The sequence below is a fragment of the Caretta caretta genome, chromosome 7, assembly GCF_965140235.1.
Source record: "Caretta caretta isolate rCarCar2 chromosome 7, rCarCar1.hap1, whole genome shotgun sequence".
Lineage (NCBI taxonomy): Eukaryota > Metazoa > Chordata > Testudines > Cheloniidae > Caretta > Caretta caretta.
The window spans coordinates 59,985,058-60,005,089 of NC_134212.1; positions in this window are offsets into that span (position 1 = coordinate 59,985,058).

The window sequence follows — 20,032 nt, forward strand, 5'->3', positions numbered from 1 at the left end:
GCAGAGCCATAGCTGGGAATTCTTCTATTGACTTCCTTCCAGCAGCCCCTGGTGCCATGCGTGTGCCATTGGTGGGGCGTAGGCACATGACGGATGGGGAGGGGTGAGGAGCAATGCACTCCAGCAGTCTCCAGTTGACAGATGGTCCCTTGAGGACCAGGCTGGCTGGTGCATGTTAGCGCAGCCCCCAGGCCTGATGGTTCCCCCACACCTCTGCACCCTCTGACCGCAGTAGAGAATCTGACCCACAGTGCGTGAAGCCAAATGGGTTGGAAGCCTGTGGAACTGCTGATAGCTCAAGTCCCATTTGAAAAACAAATCTAGGCCTGCATTGGAATACAACACGGGGCTGTTACTTCCAATCCTATAGCATTACCAGGAAAACCACGTCCATGCTCAACGTACTAGCAACATCCTTAAATTACTTTAACCATTCAGGGCCAGGAGGAACGAGAGCACTGATGGAGTCTTTCCATAAAACGATTAGTAGGGCCTCGCAGCTGACGTCGTGCTCAGATTTCTCATTGAGATAGTGCTGTTCACCACACATGTCACAAATTAAATGCAGGCTTGGGTTTCATTACATGTTGAAGGAAGGAATGAGCAAGCAGGGCTGAATCGACCGAGCTTTAAGCAGAAATGTGGTGAAACCATTGCTGTATAGGTGTCATGGGAAATCATTGGGAGTCTGGGTGCCTGGGAAACCACTGGGATATGTGGGTGCTTCTGCTCCCAGCCCACTGTGTTTAAGGAGCAGAGGAGTGGGCAGGTGAGAGGCTGCACTAGTCAGTGCTTTCCAGCAGGAGGAGCTGTGGCATTTCAATCAGCTCCTCAGAATGCCGGTAACTAACCACGGAACTAAATCCCTGCCAAAAGGATAAAGGTAGGGAGAACCTGACATGTGGGAAAAATGTCTCTCTGTATTGTAAACATGATAGCAACATAGGATTTCCCCTGAAGTCCCAGGATTTATTCTTCACTGTTATTGGAGCTGGCGGGGCTGAAAGGCTTGTATGTGAGCTGATGAAATGCCCACCCTCCCCCCTTTTCTCAGGTTCTTTAGTGGGAGAAGCAATCTGGGTTTCACTGGATGAAATTTCACACTTCCATGTAAGGAAAGGAACTGTGGGCAGCAGGAGTGCGTTGCCAGCAAGAACTGAAAACCAGTTGCGGTCACTCCAAAGCAAACAAGGACATGGAAAGCCAGTTACACCATGTAAAGATGGCATCCTGTGGTTCCATGCTGATTCTCTCTGCAATGTCCAGATCACCCGGGCTCAGTTTTAGAAGGCCAGAGTCAATGCGTCTACCTCCCAGCTCTTCATGGTCCTCCTGGGGTCTGAACATCAAGCGGTTTTCTTTCTGCTTCACACATAAACATGGGTAATAAAAACATTGGAACTCTCACTGACTAATAATGCACAAAGCAGTCTGGAATCCAGCTGTCTCGCCCATAGCCGTGTGCTAACCGGAATAAAATTATGCTTTCATCAGTCCTATACTGTGAGGAGATATCAGCTGGTAATAAAACCCAGGAGTCCCGGCTCTGTGCTCTAACCACTAGACTACATTTGCAATGTTCAAACATGAACGCAAATTTGCAAGAGTTGGAAATGTTGCTCAGCACTAATATTGATTATAAGACAGGAGATTGTCCGTTGTGGCACTAAATGCCAAATCAATAAAGTAAATAAAATGTAGACTCACACTTGTTAGCATAGCTGCAACATCACCAAGCAAAACGACTGCACATATTGGGAATCACAGACAGGTATAATAATATACACTAAATGCCTTGGGTTCTCTCTCACCCATCCTCCTCCCCATCTGGTTGTCTCACATTTGGATGGAAGAGTGAAACAAACTCCCATCTCTGAATGCTGCTGTGATCTGGGAAATGCATTAAGGAATGGAGTAATTCTTCATCATGCTTTACTAATGTCATGTTCAATCCTGCATTCCTTGTTTAATCAAACTCCCCACTGACTTCAGAACGTGACCTTCCAACCATTTATTTCTCTGCTTTTTAGCCTGATGTAAAATCTTTTTCCTTTCTGACTAATATAATTCATTGTTCTATTAAGAGGAAAAATGTAAACAATAGATAAGTCTGGATGTTCCAGAGATAATAGATCAAACATTAATTTAGCCCTGAGGTTCACATTTGAAAAAAAAAGAGAGACACATTTCTGTAAATACAGTCTTTGATACAAAACATTAATTTATTGTGAAAGAGTTTGCCCAATGGTGATTGGATTTTCAAAAGCAATGGGACATGTTTTGATCAGTAGAGATATAGGCTCTCTACACAAAGGGCCCCACTCCTGATCTCATTTACCCTGTTGCCAAGCAGCCATTGAAGACAATGCAAGTATCCTGGTGTAAAACCAGTGTAAGCGGAATGAGAGTCCAGCTCTTTCTGGTTTTGATTTGCATGCTCCCCTTAGTATGTTCTGATATTGGCTGGAGCACAAACACTGCAATGACATGAAGTACTCTGATTCGGTGAGGTTTCCAATCTGCTATCCAGAGCACGAATGTTAGGTTAAGCAACCGAATGGAATCTCTGACCCTCACAAGCTTTGCCCACCACCTCTCCTTAAGGGTAATAGCTAGAGATGAGGCTCCATCCCCAGAATTTGGATATGGATCTGGCTTCTACCCAGCTCAATATGTGGGGAATTCAGATCTGGGGGTTGATACATCCTGTCCAAATGAGATTGTTGGATCTGGATCCAGGTTCAGATTTCAATTCCTCAAAACTCTGGGGTTTTGGACCTGGGATTTGGGTTCAGATGCATTTCAAGCATGAACAAGAACATGCAACAGAACGTGGAGCCACCCCTACTTCACCTTCCTACTGTGGGCAAACCCAGCTGACTCTGACTCAACCCCAAATAGACTCTCACTTTACTCCCTCTCCTGAGGTCATGACCTTCATGCACTCAGGACAGAAGAATCCCAGGCACTGCTTCAAGCTGGTGACCAACTGGCTAAGCAGCAGTTCTGCAGAAAAGGACCTGGGGATTACAGTGGACAAGAAGCTGGATATGAGTCAGCAGTGTGCCCTTGTTGCCAAAAAGGCTAATGGCATATTGGGCTGCATTAGGAGGAGCATTGCCAGCAGATCGAGCGAAGTGATTATTCCCCTCTATTCGGCACTGGTGAGGCCATATCTGGAGTATTGTGTCCAGTTTTGGTCCCCGCACTACAGAAAGGATGTGGACAAATTGGAGAGAGTCCAGCAGAGGGCAATGAAAATGATTAGGGGGCTGGGGCACATGACTTACAAAGAGAGGTTGAGGGAACTGGGCTTATTTAGTCTGCAGAAGAGAAGCGGGGGGTGGGAGGGGGATTTGATAGCAGCCTTCAACTACCTGAAGGGGGGTTCCAAAGAGGATGGAGCTAGGCTGTTTTCAGTGCTGGCAGGTGACAGAACAAGGAGCAGTGGTCTCAAGTTGCAGTGAGGGAGGTCTAGGTTGGATATTAGGAAAAACTATTTCACTAGGAGGGTGGTGAAGCACTGGAATGCGTTACCTAGGGAGGTGGTGGAATCTCCATCCTTAGAGGTTTTTAAGGCCTGGCTTGACTAAGGCCTGGTTTGACAAAGCCCTGGCTGGGATGATTTAGTTGGGGTTGGTTCTGCTTTGAGCAGAGGGTTGGACTAGACCTCCTGAGGTCTCTTCCAACTCTAATCTTGTATGATTCTATTATTCATCCCGAGTGAGATCCCCAGCCAAGTTCACTCCAGAGAGAGGTTGGCCACAGTCGCTGCATCTTGGCATGTGGCTCAGATTCATTGCTGAGTCCTAATCCTGCTGACCCATAGGTGCTGGAACTAAGGGTGTGGGGGGTGCTGCAGCATTCCCTAGCTTGAAGTAGTTTCCTTTATATACAGAGTTTACAATGTTTGGTTCAATGGGTCTCAGCACCCACACTGCTGTGCCGACCGCAGAGCCGGGATCAAAGCAAAAAATGATTATTATTTATTAGGTACTCAGAAAGTGTGATGAGGGGTGGCAGTACAAAACCCTAAGATATACAGAGTATGTATTATTAATTATTATTATATTAATCACGACTTGTATTTTGGTAGCACCTGAAAGCCCAGTCAGTTGGAGTTGATGATCAATAAGCATTGGACACTGATCTGTTGATTTCCCAGTATGATTAGTAATGTGAAATTTGTTAAGCCTCCTTGTCTGGGACAGCACCAAAGAACCATAGGACCAGCTCTATCTGTAGACCAACTTAATGTGAAAGGTCTGTCACATGCTAAGTGTGACTGTCTTGCAAGAGTTCTCAAGGTGAACAATATTGATGCTGTTGCTCTACAAGAAACTCATGCTGCAGACTACAAGCAAGCTGCAAGATACAAAATTTATTGCTATGAACTCATTGCCACTGTGAACAACACAAAGTACAGCCTTCCGATGTGCACCAGGCACAATCTTATGGATGTGTGAGTCCTGGACGAATCCAAGCCCATAGGAATCTCTGTTGCTGCGATAAAAATCAGACAACTGACCATAACAAACATCTATAAACCTTCAAATCTTGAATGGCCGAAGCCAGCGTTACCATCTTTTTTTCATCCAGCTGTGTAGCTTGGTGACTTTAACAAGTACCACACACAATAGGGCTATAGAAAAAATGATGTAGTTGGTGAATAACTCAAAGACTGAGCCTCGTTTGCAGATGTCCACCTTCTTTTTGACCCCAAACAACCAGAGACTTTTTGCTCAGCCAGATGGAACACTGAACAAAAGACAATAAGCGGGTTTCTCTGCAAAATTCACAAACAGTGCTTGGAAACTTTCCTCACATCCAACACTGACCCACTATTCTGCGTGTCAGTGTAGGAGTTCTGCTGATTGAATCAATGGTGAAACTCCACTGGAATTGCCACAGTGAGAACTAACTTTCATATACTGCAGAAGCTGAAGACTGGATACACAATAGCAACTCAGTCCCAGAAAACGATGACTGCTTTGTTTATCTTCTTATCCAAGCTGGGATGGAACACATTTCCTGCAGCTATCACAAGGTCTATACTGCTTGCTTGCAGCCAGAGACAGAAGCGCTCTTCAAAGGGTATGAGAAGAGCAGTGATCTGGACATAGAAAAGCACAAACAGAGCCATTGAACTCTTCCCGCCTGACAAAATGGGAAGAGTTGGTGGTGGGTCTTGACTCCACTCATTCCAGTCCCAAAGCCGGAGCATTGTCAATGGAAAGTAACAGCCGGTGCTGTCACCTCACATGTTCTCTGTCACTCGAAGATCAAACTGGACAAGCTGACTAGACAGCAGGTTCAGAAAGAGCTCTGTCATGGGGCGCATCACTCTCCGTCACGCTGATGCCTCCTCTTAGTCACTTTGGGGATTAGCTTGAGGCTGGTGCCCCCTGTCCAGGGCTTTCACACTGTCACTGCATCTGCCAGCAGCCCTTCTTGCAGCCTTAGGAACTGCAGCATCCTCTTAGTGACTCAGCCCTATGGCTGTGTCACCATCTGTGTTCCCCATTTCCAGGGGTTAGTATCACAGTCTAATAGTCCAGCTGCTTCCCTGTGGTGAGTGGCCAGGGAGGCAGGGGCTGCGACCTAGCTCACCCACGGCTCCAGGTCTCAGCTCAAGGGACCCTGTAGATGGCAGCCATGTGCTGTGTCCCCTCCAACTGCTCAGTAATTTCCCTGGGCACCATCCATTCCCCATGGCACCATCACCTTCTTCACTCTTACTTCAGGGCCTCAGCTTGTCAGCCCTAGCTCCCAACCATGATTTCCCTCTCGCTCCTCTGGTCCCTGCCAGCAACTGCTCTGTCCATGGTGCCACAGGACTCTCAGCCTGCTAGAGACACAGTCCTGACTCCTTGACCTCACAGCAGCCACTGACCACCTCTGGCCCAGCAGCTTCTTTTATGTGAACCTGTTGGACCCTGATTGGCTGTTCCCTGCAGCTCTTCCCTGATTGGCTGAGCTCAACAGAACCTCTCTAGGCTGCTTGGAGGACTCACCTCCACTGCTCACACCCGGGATTAACCCCTTTTACACCTGTGTGGGGTAGACACCGCATCACAAGCTCATTCTAAACAGCCAGCAGAGCCATGCCACTTCATCACTATAATCTCCATGTGGTGTAGAAGATACACAAAAGGCCCTTATGGCCACTAGAAACAGAAATATTGCTGGCAAGGATGGCATTTATCCTGAATTCCTTAAGCTTATGGGCCAAAGAGATAAGTATGGTTGGCAGATCTCTTCACTACTATATATTCAATGGGGAACATCCCCAAAAGCTGGCATGAAGCAAAGTCACTGCCCTCCTTAAACATGGGAAACCACCAAATGATGCCCCCAGTAATTACCCAATATCACTCCTTTCCACAGTTTGCAAGTTAATGGAGAAGATCTTACTTATCCATTTCACCCATATCATTGAAGCCATCCTGCCAAAGAAACAGGCTGGTTTTAGACCAGGATGAAGCTGTTGCAACCAGGTTCTCACCATTTCTAGTCACTCCGAAGCTAGCTTCCAGTGGAACCTAAAAACTGGAACAGCGCTGATAGATTCATCTGCTGCTTGTAATACACTATGGAGATATGGCCTATTGCTCAAGGCATCCAGGGTCATCAAATGCCATAGCACTGAGCAACTTCTGGCCACATTGTTGAGCAACCATAGACGCCATGTCCATATGAATGGGCAGATCAGAAAGCATGTGCCCTCAGTGATGGTTTGCCACAAGGTTCTGTGTTGGCTCCTTCACTATTCATCATCCACTACATGACCTTTGCAGTCTCTTCTAACCCTATGATTCTATGATTCGTGACTCACCTGACACAATTTTGCATGTTCGTTTATGCTGATGACATGCTGTTGTGGTACAAGGCAAAGATCTCACCACTATTGGCAACACCCTCTGTACTGATAATGGTGCTATGGAAGATAATGGAAGCTCTGCCCCAACACCTCCAAAACCTGGTCAATAACTTTTCACCAAAACAACAAAGCTGCCAAGGAACCACTCAATGTCACCTTTGGTAGTCGACAAGTGTGAAATGAGCCCTATCTGAAGTACTTGAGTGAAACCATGAACTGAAGCTTGACTTTTAAAGCTCATATGAAACAGTCAGGCAAAAAGGCAAAAGCCAGGACCAGCCTCCTTCCAAAACTTGCAGGCCCAGCATGGGGGTGCTGATGTGCACACACACTTCGAACAGCAATTCTAGTTGCTATGTTCGACCACTGAATATTGCGCACCAGTCTGGGCAGGCAGCTCACTTACCAGATTTCTGGACACACAGCTTAGTGCCATGATGAGAATCATAACTGGAACATTAAAATCAAGACTTGTTCAATGGTTGCCTGCTCTAGCACATGTACCCCCACTCACTATCCAAAGAGACACACACACACATAGCTCGTGAGTACAATCGAACCATGGTCAACTTGAACTTAACAGTTCTTGAGGACCTCCAGAACCTTCTGAAGACACACATTAAATCTCATAGGCTTTTTGGGATTGGACTAAAGCTCTTAAGGCATCCTCATTCAGCCCTGAAGCACATTGGAAAGAATTCTGGGATAGTGCTAATGTCCCAAACAAACACCTAATTGTTGACCCCACAAAAGAACTCACAGGTTTTAACCTACCCTGGAAACAATGATCCGCACTGAACCATTTCAGAACAGCATGGCCGATGCTGTCATCTTTTACACCTTGGGAAGATGAGAGACTGCACAATGTGACTGTGAATACCAGCTGCAAACTATGGACCACATTGTAAATCGGTGCCTGCTTCGATCATTTGGCAGTGGCATCACAGGCTGACACCAGGCCACTTCTGAAGTTAATCACTGGCTCATTAATCTGGACTTGGTTATCTGAATGTTGCTAAGCACCTCTCTTGCCATACAAAAGAAGAAGACTGTAAGGCAGGTTTTCTAATTCTGTAATAATTTTTGTGGTTCTTCTCTGAACCTTCTCCAATTTATCAACATCCTTCTTGAATTGTGGACATCAGAACTGGACACGGGATTCCAGCAGCGGTCGCACCAGCGCCAGATCCAGAGGTAACATAACATCTTTACTCCTACACCGAGATTCCCCTGTGAACACATCCCAGGATCGCATTAGTCTTTTTGGCCACAGCATCACACTGGGACCTCATGTTCAGCTGATTATTCATCACAACCCCCAAATCTCTTTCAAAGTCACTGCTTCCCAGGACAGAGTCCCCCATCCTGTAAGTATGGCCTGCATTCTTTGTTCCTAGACGTATACATATACATTTAGCCATACTGAAATGCACGGTTTCCTTGCACCCAGTTTACCAAGTGACCTGTCCTCTTCACTATTTACCACTCCTCCAATTTTTGTGTCACCTGCAAACTTTATCAGTGATGATTTTATGTTTTCTTTCAGGCCACTGATACAAATATTAAATAGCGTAGGTCCAAGAACCAATGCCTGTGGATCCCACTAGAAACCCTGCTGCTCAATGATGATTCACCATTTACAATTACATTTGAGATCTGTCAGCTAGCCAGTTTTTAATCTATTTAATGTGTGCAATATTAATTATATATCTTTCTAATTTTTGAATCAAAATGTCCCGTGGTACCAAGTCATATGTAATGATCTTGTTGTTAATATCTTGCTGTAAGAACTTGCTCCTTGTAGGATCTAGATCAGATCCTTCCTCTGCCCTTGAGAACATTCCAGCTTCCTGATAAGTTTTTCTGTGGTGCTCATCACTACGATGTCTAGGCACCTCACAGATCTGAATTCATTTGCCTTCCCAAGACTTCTGTGAGGTAGGGAGCCAGTACTGTGTCTGTTATACAGAGGGGGGCCTGAGTCACAGAGAGGCCTAGAACTGGGAAAGTGCTTAATCACCTGCTTTCTTGAAGCAGGGCCAGGGAGATTAAGTGACTTGTCCATGGACACATAGAAATTGCTACCCTGGATCAGATCCAAAGTCCACCTAATCCAGGATCCTGTGTCCAACAGTATCTAATACCAGACATTTCAGAGGACGATGCAAACCCCTACAACCCTAAAACTTTGTAGTGGACAAGTATGGAACCAGCTGCCAACAAAGGAAGCTTCTTTCTAACTCCTGTTGATTAGTGTTTAGCAAATGCCCAAGCATGTCCCTTCTCCATTTTAAAATATCTCCTGTCTCATTTATTTGTGGATTTTCTCATTACTCTTATGGATGTGTAATCCTTTTCTGAATCCTATTAATCTCTCGGCCTCAATGAGATCTAGTGGAAATGAGTTCCACAGGATAATGATGTGTTTTGTAAAGAAAATATTCCCTTACATATACGACAGCCAAGAACTGAAACCAGATCTCCTGGGTCTCCATCCAGTGACTCAACACAAGACCCTCCTTCCTTCCACTTAGTTTGCTTCATAAGCATCTGTTAGACACAGATAATAATTACAGACAGTTGTGACAAGTTCTAGAGCTTAGAGCAGAATTTGGCTCTTTAACTGCATTCCTCAGAGAATTACCTGTCAGGTCAGCTCTGAAGCAAGGATCATTTTAAATAATGGCACAATGATTTAATAATATTCCAGAAAATCCTACAGTTTAAGCAAAAAAAATCAGCCAATTTTCCTAGAGTTTTCTGCAAATTTCTCCCAGCCATTGGGTTACTATGTTGACATTGCTGGTTTCCTGGGGGAGTCCTCAGGGGCTGGGAGAAGTGGTGCCAATTAGGGAAACCTGTGTGTGTGTGTGTGTGAGACAAACACCCTCTCCCCCTAAGGTTTTTGCATTTGCTCAAAGTTCCACAGTCCATGGAGTCATGGGGAGGGGAGGCAACAATGGCCCAGCAGCTTTTAAGCTGTAGTTTGGTACTAGATCGGTATGGCTGCTGCTGGACTGGTCTGGAGCATTGCTCTGGCTGTGTGGTCACAGCGCCACTCACATTTGAACCGGCCTCTCCTCTGTACAGCTGGAGGGTCAGCCAGTCCAAATGGTGTTGGAATCTGGTGCACGGGGAGTCTGCTGAGAAGTCAACTCCTGGCTGCACCGGCTCATGTATTGTATAGGTAAGAGGGAGAGGAGACTCCCTGGCTGACAGAGACCTGGGGGCTCTGAGGGCACAGGGGTGGGGGAGGAGGGGAGGGGATGCATGAGCAGGGAATGGAATGGGGTCCTTGCCAGGGGTGGGCAGGAATTGGACTTTGTCCCGCGCAAGAAATAGCTGAATTGGTGCCAGTGGCTGGGAAGGAGGACCTGAAGCAGAGCTCCAGGTGGCTTGAAAGCTTATCTCTCTCACCAACAGAAGTTGGTCCAGTAAAAGATATGACCTCACCCTCACCTCTCTGATATCCTGGGACCAATATGGCTAAACCATCACCACAAACAATGATCTCTGTACTTAGTTAGGGGTAGGGAAGGGTCTTCTTTTTTTATAGGACTCCACTCCAGGTAATCTCAGGTTTCTCCTGCACAATGTTGGAGCTACCTCCAGCCTAGCCCCTACACACTAGGAAATTATGGGGATATACCTTAAAAGGAAACCCTAAACGATGTACAGTACTGAAGGACATTTATTCAGGACTTCTGGACTCAACCTTCCAGCTTGGCTGATGACTTACCAGTGACAAAACGTCTCTGGGCAAAATTCTTCACTGTTGTAAGTCAAGAGCAGAGCTGGGTGAATAAATGGTTTGTTTTGGTTCACTGGCAGTTACAATAAATAAATAAAAATTCCATTTGACCTGAACCAAATTTGAAAATTGAAAAAAAAAATGGCAATGAATTGAAAAAAAATCTGTTTCGGGTCCAACAAAACATGTCGTCTGACCTGAACCAAAACGTTTCAGGCATTTAAAAATTGCTAGATTTGCAAAAGAGCCAAAATGAGTTACCATTATGAATAACAATATGGACCATGCATGAAAAGAGTGAGAGTGGCTGTAAATGCTGCTGGTTAGGGTGGTCAGCTTGGAGATGGGAGACCCAAGATCCAGTCCCTGATCCAATGAGTATTTTTTTAGAAAAAGTGGAGCAGCTTTACTTAGGAGAGATTTAGAGAGCTCTCCTCCACATCCCCAAATATCACATAGCTCAGTGCCTAGGCCACTATCCTACAACGTGGAAGCCCCAACTGCATCCCTTCTCCTCATCATGAGAGAGGGGAAATGCAACCATATCGCAGGTCTGTGTTCTAACCACTGGACTAGGAGTTATAAGGAGCCCTCCTCCAGCTAGTTTGTGAATGGCACTTCAGTACTGAAAAAAAAAATGTGGCTGAAACTATTTGGCTAATTATTGAATTTGCGAATAGTTTCGGGTCAACCGGAACTGCACTTATTGGCAAACTATTTGTGTGGAATTTTTCATCCAGGTCTAATCTAGAGTAACTCCATTGACTTCACAGTGGTTCGTCCGGATTTAGGCTAGGTTACTGAGAGCAGAACTTGGCCCAGAGTGTTGGGTGAAGATGAACCTCTGGCATTAGGGCCAGATTTCAATCTCAGTTATTCTGGGGAAAGTCCAAGGTAATGTCACTGAAATCAGTGCAGTTACTCCTGATATACACTGGTGTAACTGTGATCAGAATCTGGCCCTCAGCCTAAAAACTGAATGCTGGTGACACATGAACAACTCAGCCTATGTCCTTCTTTACATTAGGGCTTCCAACTTTTTATCGCTGCAGAGAAAGTATCCCGAGTCATTTCCCACCCGAATAATAATAGAAGAGTTGACTTAATAGCAATTATGGGCCCCTTCTCAGTTCAGCAGGAGGATCCAGTGTGTTTGATCTAGATCTATATCTATATCTGGTCTCCTGCTGGAAAGACCAAAATAATCTAAGCAAAACAGCATTAACAGGAAACCTGCTTGTTTCAGCAAGAACAACTGAAAGAACATGGAATCTTAAATGCAACGGGCTCTAAATGCATTGGTTTTACCATGAACTATGTCCATTATTACATCTGCAGTGCACTGCATAATTCTGGGATTGCCCGTAGCTCCATAGTTCCACGCACATATGAGTTTAGCCGACACAAATGGCACTCTCATACTATTACTGGTGTAAATGAAAGATTCAAGTATGAAACAAGGTAATTTCAAATAACCGGATCAACTTGATAACAAAGGGGACAAGGCTTTGGATAGGAATTCCGCAAGATTTACTCACTTACCATGGATATGAAGGCCTAGGAAAGGCATTGTTGGGGAATGCTACCTTAAAATGACTCCCAGAGAGCTAGCTGACATTTTTTTAAATTATAAGATGTATGTATTTATTGTAAAAAAAAAAAAAGAGGGTTCATAAAAAAACATTTTTCATCTCCTCTCCCTCTAATAAGTCTTTCATTACATTTTTGTTTTTTCTTTAAAGAGTTTTGTTGAAAGTGTTACTGTCTTTCTGAAAAATAACACTTTCAACACTTCGTTTACTGTTTTCCAATTGAAATTTTTTTGCAAGACAGTCAGAAAATGGGGAAAATAGTTTTTTTCTGCACTTCCTTAACTTTGCAAATTTTCCCAGAGGAAAATCATTATTTCTTGATTGGAAAGTTTGGACTGGGGAGTTTCCCTGCAAAAATTCCCCAGAAAGAACTTCCATTTTCTAGTCTCCCAGAGCTAGAGGTGCACCCAATTTGGATCCCCAGATCCAACCTTTCCCCAAACTTTGCAGCTGTTTGGATTCGGATCTGACTCCAGATCTGAATTTGGATCTTGCACCAATCTTTTCCTGAAGCTTTTCCATGAGGCTAACTCTAGTGAGTTCAATAGGAGTTTTGAGCACAAAAGCACTAAGAAATCATACATTTGTATAAACTTCCATATTAATAGTTATCTATCAGGTGAATTTGTCCAAAAGATCATAATAAAACTTAAATCAAGGAATAAAAAGTGGATCTTTCTTTTTAGCAAAGTGGAAAGACAGAAGAAGTGAAGCATTTTGCATTAAAATGAAAGGAAGCTAGATAATAATATTTTATGTGGAGCTAATAATGAGTAATATGCAGTTGGTTTGTCTAACATATTACTGAGCTGATATGTCAATCACAGCTTGTCACAAAATGTTTTTTTTTCCTCTGAAAATTTTGACTTTTGATCAAAAAATAAAAAACCTGAAAAACTAAAAGGTTTTGGTCGTCAAAAAAATCAAAAACAAACAAACAAAAAATCATTTGAAAACATCCATAACCCAAAAATATTCTATGACCAAAAACTGCTGAAAACCAAAAAAATGTACAGTTGTCACCAAAATTTTTCAGGTTTTGGATGATGATGATGATGATGATGATTATTATTATTTTAACAAAAAAATATTGAGGAAAGCAGACCCTGCCCATGAAAATTTTCATGTAGTCAAAAGCCTAATTTTCCAATGAAAAAAAGTTTTAACAGAACATTTTCTACCAGTCCTCATGCCAATGTTGTGCTGCATTTATTTACAAACCGTTCAATATGGAAATGGCAAAAAAAGAGAGTATTTTACTGCACTGTAGTTACTACAAACTAGAGATGGGCCAGAGCCAGAACTCCAGATCCAAACACACCATACTCAGAGATGCAGGCTTGGAATATCATGGATCTAAGTCCTGAATTTTTTTCCTGTTTCTGCTATAAATCCCATAAAAACTGATCTGCCAAACTGGCTAGAACCTCATATATAGTCTCCAGATGAATTTCAGAGACATCTACATCTCAGTCCTGTCCCCTTTGAGATGTAGGATTTTTAATCATAATTAACACACAAAAATGTCTTTCTTTCCAGCACAATTACTTTTGTCCCACGAGGAACACATCTCTCATTCTAATGCAACATGCCACCATCATTTGTCTGGATAATAATGATTTTGTTGTCTCTCTGTGTGATTGTTTTGATTACGGGAAATGAACTCTTCCCTATAGTAACCAGATGGTACAGGGCCTTCTGAGAATGTCATGGATGCCACTGCATGTGCATTTGTGTGCCTTGACTTTGAAATTACACCCAGATACAAAGGATAGCACTCCCTCTAAAGACATTCAGCGGATATATTGCAGCAAATCTGTGCCAACTCAGACATATCATCCCTCTAATACACAATGTGGACAATCAGGTCTTTATGGCAACAGAAGCAACTCACAACCTCCTACTCCAAACAGATACTAGCCAGTTCATTACAATATTTAATTGTTTTCTAATTCTCTGTCTATTCTTTCCTCTTCCTGCTACTTCTAAGGTATGGAGCCATTCATGGCCATGAGATGAACTGATGTCCAGAACAGCCAGAGTTTTGTGACTGTTCATTCTCCCTTTTCCCTTCAGATGCTCTTTAATTCCACAGATTCGGATGTATCATCGTAACCGGGCCCTATAGCAGTCAGTGGAAGCAGCCACCGTCCTTGCTAGGAACCCTGCACCATCAGAGATTAAACAGGAAAGAGACAGGCATCCTGTTCCCCCAAAGCTGTCTGTAGCCACAATTGCATGTGATCCCAATTCAGAGTCCTCTCTAGGAGGTATGTGGAGTCCCAGGCTATGGCAGGTGGGTGCTGGCTGCATTCCCATAAATTATTATGCTTCATGGCAGTAGCTTTATTAATATTGTTTTTGTGTTTAGTTATTTCCTGGCATGTCCGCCAGGGCTGTGAGTGGGTAGATACAGGAAATGGCTGTGCATTAGCACGGCCTGCAAATGGCTGCAAATGGGTCCCTCTGGTCATTTTGTATGTTGAATCTATAATCCATTGGGGCCATATTCCAGGGTGGAATCTACAGTGGTATAAACTAGACCCCCTTACACATGTCCCTATATCTAGTTACTCCTGCGGTTCCATTGCGGGAGGGAGCCTAAGGGGTTGTATGTACACCAGCTGGAAAATAAAATCACAAAATCAGGCTTAATTCACCACTTTAGCTATTTTCATGCAATGGGAATGCTATTTTGGGTTAAAAGGGTTTTATTTTGATTTAATATATATATCTCAAATCTATAACATTTCCTCCCCCATTACTTAAAAATGGAGAGAGTACATCTTTTCCCTCTCCTCATGCTCTATAAGTGGCTGAACTGTTTTTGCTCAAACTTTCAAAAAAAGTATTTTGGGACAGAGATGAAGCCTGGAAAATTTCAGCCCCCAAAGCAAGCACTTCAGAAAAGGAAGTGATTTTAAACAAGGGGTTAACAAAGAAACCCTTATATGGCCTTATCTATAGAAATTGCTAGCATCCCTCCCTTATAATACAGGAGCAGATCCTTCATCAAGGCATCCCTGGTAAAGGATGAGATCCTTTTGAAGGGAATAGAATCATAGAATCATAGAATATCAGGGTTGGAAGGGACCTCAGGAGGTCATCTAGTCCAACCCCCTGCTCAAAGCAGGACCGATCCCCAATTAAATCATCCCAGCTAGGGCTTTGTCAAGCCTGACCTTAAAAACTTCTAAGGAAGGAGATTCTACCACCTCCTTTGGTAACGCATTCCAGTGTTTCACAACCCTCCTAGTGAAAAAAGTTTTTCCTAATATCCAACCTAAACCTCCCCCACTGCAACTTGAGACCATTACTCCTTGTCCTGTCCTCTTCTACCACTGAGAATAGTCTAGAACCATCCTCTCTGGAACCACCTCTCAGGTAGTTGAAAGCAGCTATCAAATCCCCCCTCATTCTTCTCTTCTGCAGACTAAACAATCCCAGCTCCCTCAGCCTCTCCTCATAACTCATGTGTTCCAGACCCCTAATCATTTTTGTTGCCCTTCGCTGGACTCTCTCCAATTTATCCACATCCTTCTTGTAGTGCGGGGCCCAAAACTGGACACAGTACTCCAGATGAGGCCTCACCAATGTCGAATAGAGGGGGACGATCACGTCCCTCGATCTGCTCGCTATGCCCCTACTTATTCATCCCAAAATGCCATTGGCCTTCTTGGCAACAAGGGCACACTGCTGACTCATATCCAGCTTCTCGTCCACTGTCATCCCTAGGTCCTTTTCCGCAGAACTCCTGCCTAGCCATTCGGTCCCTAGTCTGTAGCTGTGCATTGGGTTCTTCCGTCCTAAGTGCAGGACCCTGCACTTATCCTTATTGAACCTCATCAGATTTCTTTTGGCCCAATCCTCCAATTTGTCTAGGTCCCTCTGTATCCTATCCCTGCCCTCCAGCGTATCTACCCCTCCTCCCAGTTTAGTATCATCCGCAAATTTGCTGAGAGTGCAATCCACACCATCCTCCCGATCATTTATGAAGATATTGAACAAAACCGGCCCCAGGACCGACCCCTGGGGCACTCCACTTGACACCGGCTGCCAACTAGACACGGAGCCATTGATCACTACCTGTTGAGCCCGACAATCTAGCCAACTTTATACCCACCTTATAGTGCATTCATCCAGCCCATACTTCTTTAACTTGCTGACAAGAATACTGTAGGAGACTGTGTCAAAAGCTTTGCTAAAGTCAAGAAACAATACATCCACTGCTTTCCCTTCATCCACAGAACCAGTAATCTCATCATAGAAGGCGATTAGATTAGTTAGGCATGACCTTCCCTTGGTGAATCCATGCTGACTGTTCCTGATCACTTTCCTCTCATGTAAGTGCTTCAGGATTGATTCTTTGAGGACCTGCTCCATGATTTTTCCGGGGACTGAGGTGAGGCTGACTGGCCTGTAGTTCCCAGGATCCTCCTTCTTCCCTTTTTTAAAGATTGGCACTACATTAGCCTTTTCCAGTCATCCGGGACTTCCCCCGTTCGCCACGAGTTTTCAAAGATAACGAGTTTTCAAAAGTTCCTCTCTTCCGGCCATTTGGTATGAACTACACCAGCTTGGACTCTCCTACACCTCGGTAAGGGGGTATACTTAGGTATAAGGGAGTCTAAGTGAACATCAGGGATTTTACACATCAGTTCAGGATTTGACCCAAATTCAGAAGTGATATGTCAGTGTGAAGTGTAAATTACAGGTGATAGTCTAAACAGGTCTAGAGGAAATCTAAGCTGGAGTAACATGCACAGTGAAGGAGCCACAAAAAGGTATAAGTTACATCAACAGAGACTCCCATCTGATTTTGGCCCAGAGGAATCCAGTGACCTGCCTAGAGTTACAAGCCAAGTCTGTGGGAGAGGTAAGATTTGCACTCAGGAACGCCTGCTTTCTTGTCATCTATTTGGCCTCTTCAAAATATCTCCTAGAGGATGAATATAGATTTCATTCCAAGCACCAGAGCTTGGAATGTGCCTCCTGAATTACCTTTGTGTGCCTTGCCCTAAGAGAGTCCAAAGAGGTGGAAATGAATGTGTGGACCTTTTATTAGCATTCTTTACACAGCAGTTTCATATCGCGCTGAAAGATCCAGTGACATGCTGTAGACAGAAGGAAAGTGGCATTTAATAGTGTAAAAAGCTGTGCATTATTGGCTGGAAATGTTTTGGCTCCATTGGATTTTAAACTTGTCTGAGTGCTTGAAAAATGTTCAGATTTAATATAATTTGATTCAAAATTCCAACTGAGGCTCTGTGTAAAATCCTCTTATGGGATAAGTGTCTTGGTTTACAGCAGATTAAGACTCTTTCTGAAACACCCTCAAGCTCAAAATCCAATTTAAGGTGCTGGTTTCTACGGAGATCAGATTGCTGCTGGAGTCAAAATTGCAAATCAGTGTCAAGTCTGATGGATAAATATTGTCCGCAGATTTCTGCTGGGAATTATTTGTTTCAAACTTGCTTGAACAAGCCTTCATTTTAAGAAAGGAAGGACATTTTGTTTCATTCAGAGAAGTATGGCAGCCGCAAAACAGGAAATAAAAAGGGAAATGGAGGAACTGGGAAATGGGTCTTTCTAAAAATGTTTTTTTCGATTATATCTCATAAAGTCAGAGATTTTAACATCAGAAGGGACCATCAGATTATCTAATCTGATGGTCCTGCATAACATAGGCCAGAGAATCTCACCCAGAGATTTGTGCACGGCCCCAATAATGCCTGGTTGAATATGTTCCCGGTTGCATATGTTTCTCCTTTCCCTGTTAGGGCAAACTCTTCGCTCAGAGCCTTGTGGTGGATCTTGACTCTTATGTTCTTCTTTCCAGTGGCTTGATTTTGCTCTTCCTGCCTACTCATCACATGAGCAGAGCTCCCATTGAGCCAGATTCTGCTCTTATTTATACCAGTGTAAATCAAGAGTCACCTCATTGGAACCAATAGTTATTCCAGGTTTGCCCTGATGAAAAAAGCCTGAGTTAGGAGTAAGGTTAGACCCTCAATGGCCTTGTAGGTGTGATCACATCTCTCTCCCGTAGCTGGTCCCAGTGACTACCATTGTGTGCGAATGACATCTAAAGTAGTAGTTCATAGAGATGTAGTTCATAGAGATGCCTGCATGTGTAGTGCAGAAGGTCCAGGGTGCTATCCCCTGCTCACAGCTGGGAAATCACAGGGCATTACATATGCATGCTGTGAGCGCAGAGAACATCAGTCAAGATCCACCTCAGAATGGAATTTTTCATCAAGAATTGTTAAAGTTGACATCAAGTGACCCCTGGATTTCAGTTCAAGCAGGAGGCACCATACATGGAAAAGCACCCAGCCATAAAAATGTTGTTTTTTCTTTAAGAAACATTTAATATGTGTGTGTGGGGGGAGGCTTAATCATGTCATTGGTTACGAAAGAAAACATTTTCTTTTCTGGGCCATACAATATTTTTAATTGACAACTCTGAGATGAGAGTGCACCACAGGGTGAAGCAAACAATCCACAACAGTCCACCAGGGGAACAACAGCTCATTACCACAGGCAAAGCTAGAGTTCAGGCTTGCTTATTTTTGGCTTCAAGTCCCTCCGTTGTGGGAAAAGAGCTTTTTTAAGTTTTAATAAAATCTGCACATTGTTGTTCGCCTCACTCCGATGAGGGTCTGGATTGATGTTATTATATGATCTTTGCCAGATTTGTAACCTTCTCCTTTTTTCTTCTTCTTCCCACAAGAGTAAAAGATCTTATTCCGAAACCCCACAGACTTTGCCAGCATGCGGAGCTGAATCAATACTGGAAATGTCCAGAACTGCTGCCAGGTTTTGAAATGAACCAAAAATGTTTGTGTGTGAGAGAGAAATATATGTAGAGAAAGAAGGAAAAATACGCTGTGGATGCTCTTGGGGTCAGGAGAGATCTCTAATAAGAAACACACTTGGAGGCAGCAACCAGATTAGTTTTACTGTGCACATTTACAAGTCCGTGTGCAGTGAGTTTGCTGTGCAGCTATTTTTATGGCTAACCGTTTATAACACACAAACCCACAGACCTTGCTCTGGCAACACTCCTGTTGACTTCAGTGGGAATTTTGCACACTGCTGGGTGCAGAATAAAATGTTGCCTTTGAAGAATTGCCTGGAATTCCTTCAATGGGCACTGGGCTTAGGTAACTCGAGGATGAGATTTGAGCCAAGGTATAGGCTGCATGAGGTTTAGCCTCATGAGACTTTTTGCCTCTATCATCATCCTATGGAATTTCTTTGCTATGACTTGCAAATGGACTTTTCAAATGATTGTCAATTAATCTATACTGATAATTAACAAGTGGCTTGGCTCTCTTACATGCCTTTTGTCCCAAAGTGCTTTGCAAACTGATATGCGGGAATTGCGTCACCTCTGAGGACCATGCAGATTTCACACCACTACTGGGGTACATTACAGAAGCCATGTGGACCATGTCAGAATTTCCCCATTGACATGACGCGTCTGCTGGCACAGAGGTCATCAGCCACATGGCACTCAACTCCTCTGAGGCAGCAGTGGGAAGGGGCTTTTTGGCTAAGCACAGTAGGGCAAACCCCCACACTTCCAAGAACTCCCGCAGGACCTTTAATGTACAAGGAGAGCAGAAGGGACCTGAGTTTTAAAATAATTATTGGAAAAGCCACCAGACAGAATGCTACACGGAACTCAGTTATGGCCCAGTTTTTATAACCCCCCCAATGTGCATTGATTCTTTATTGCCGTCCGATGGCTGACCGTCCCATTCAGAGCTGCGGCTGGCTTGGGGACACCAGTTGGCCAACGGA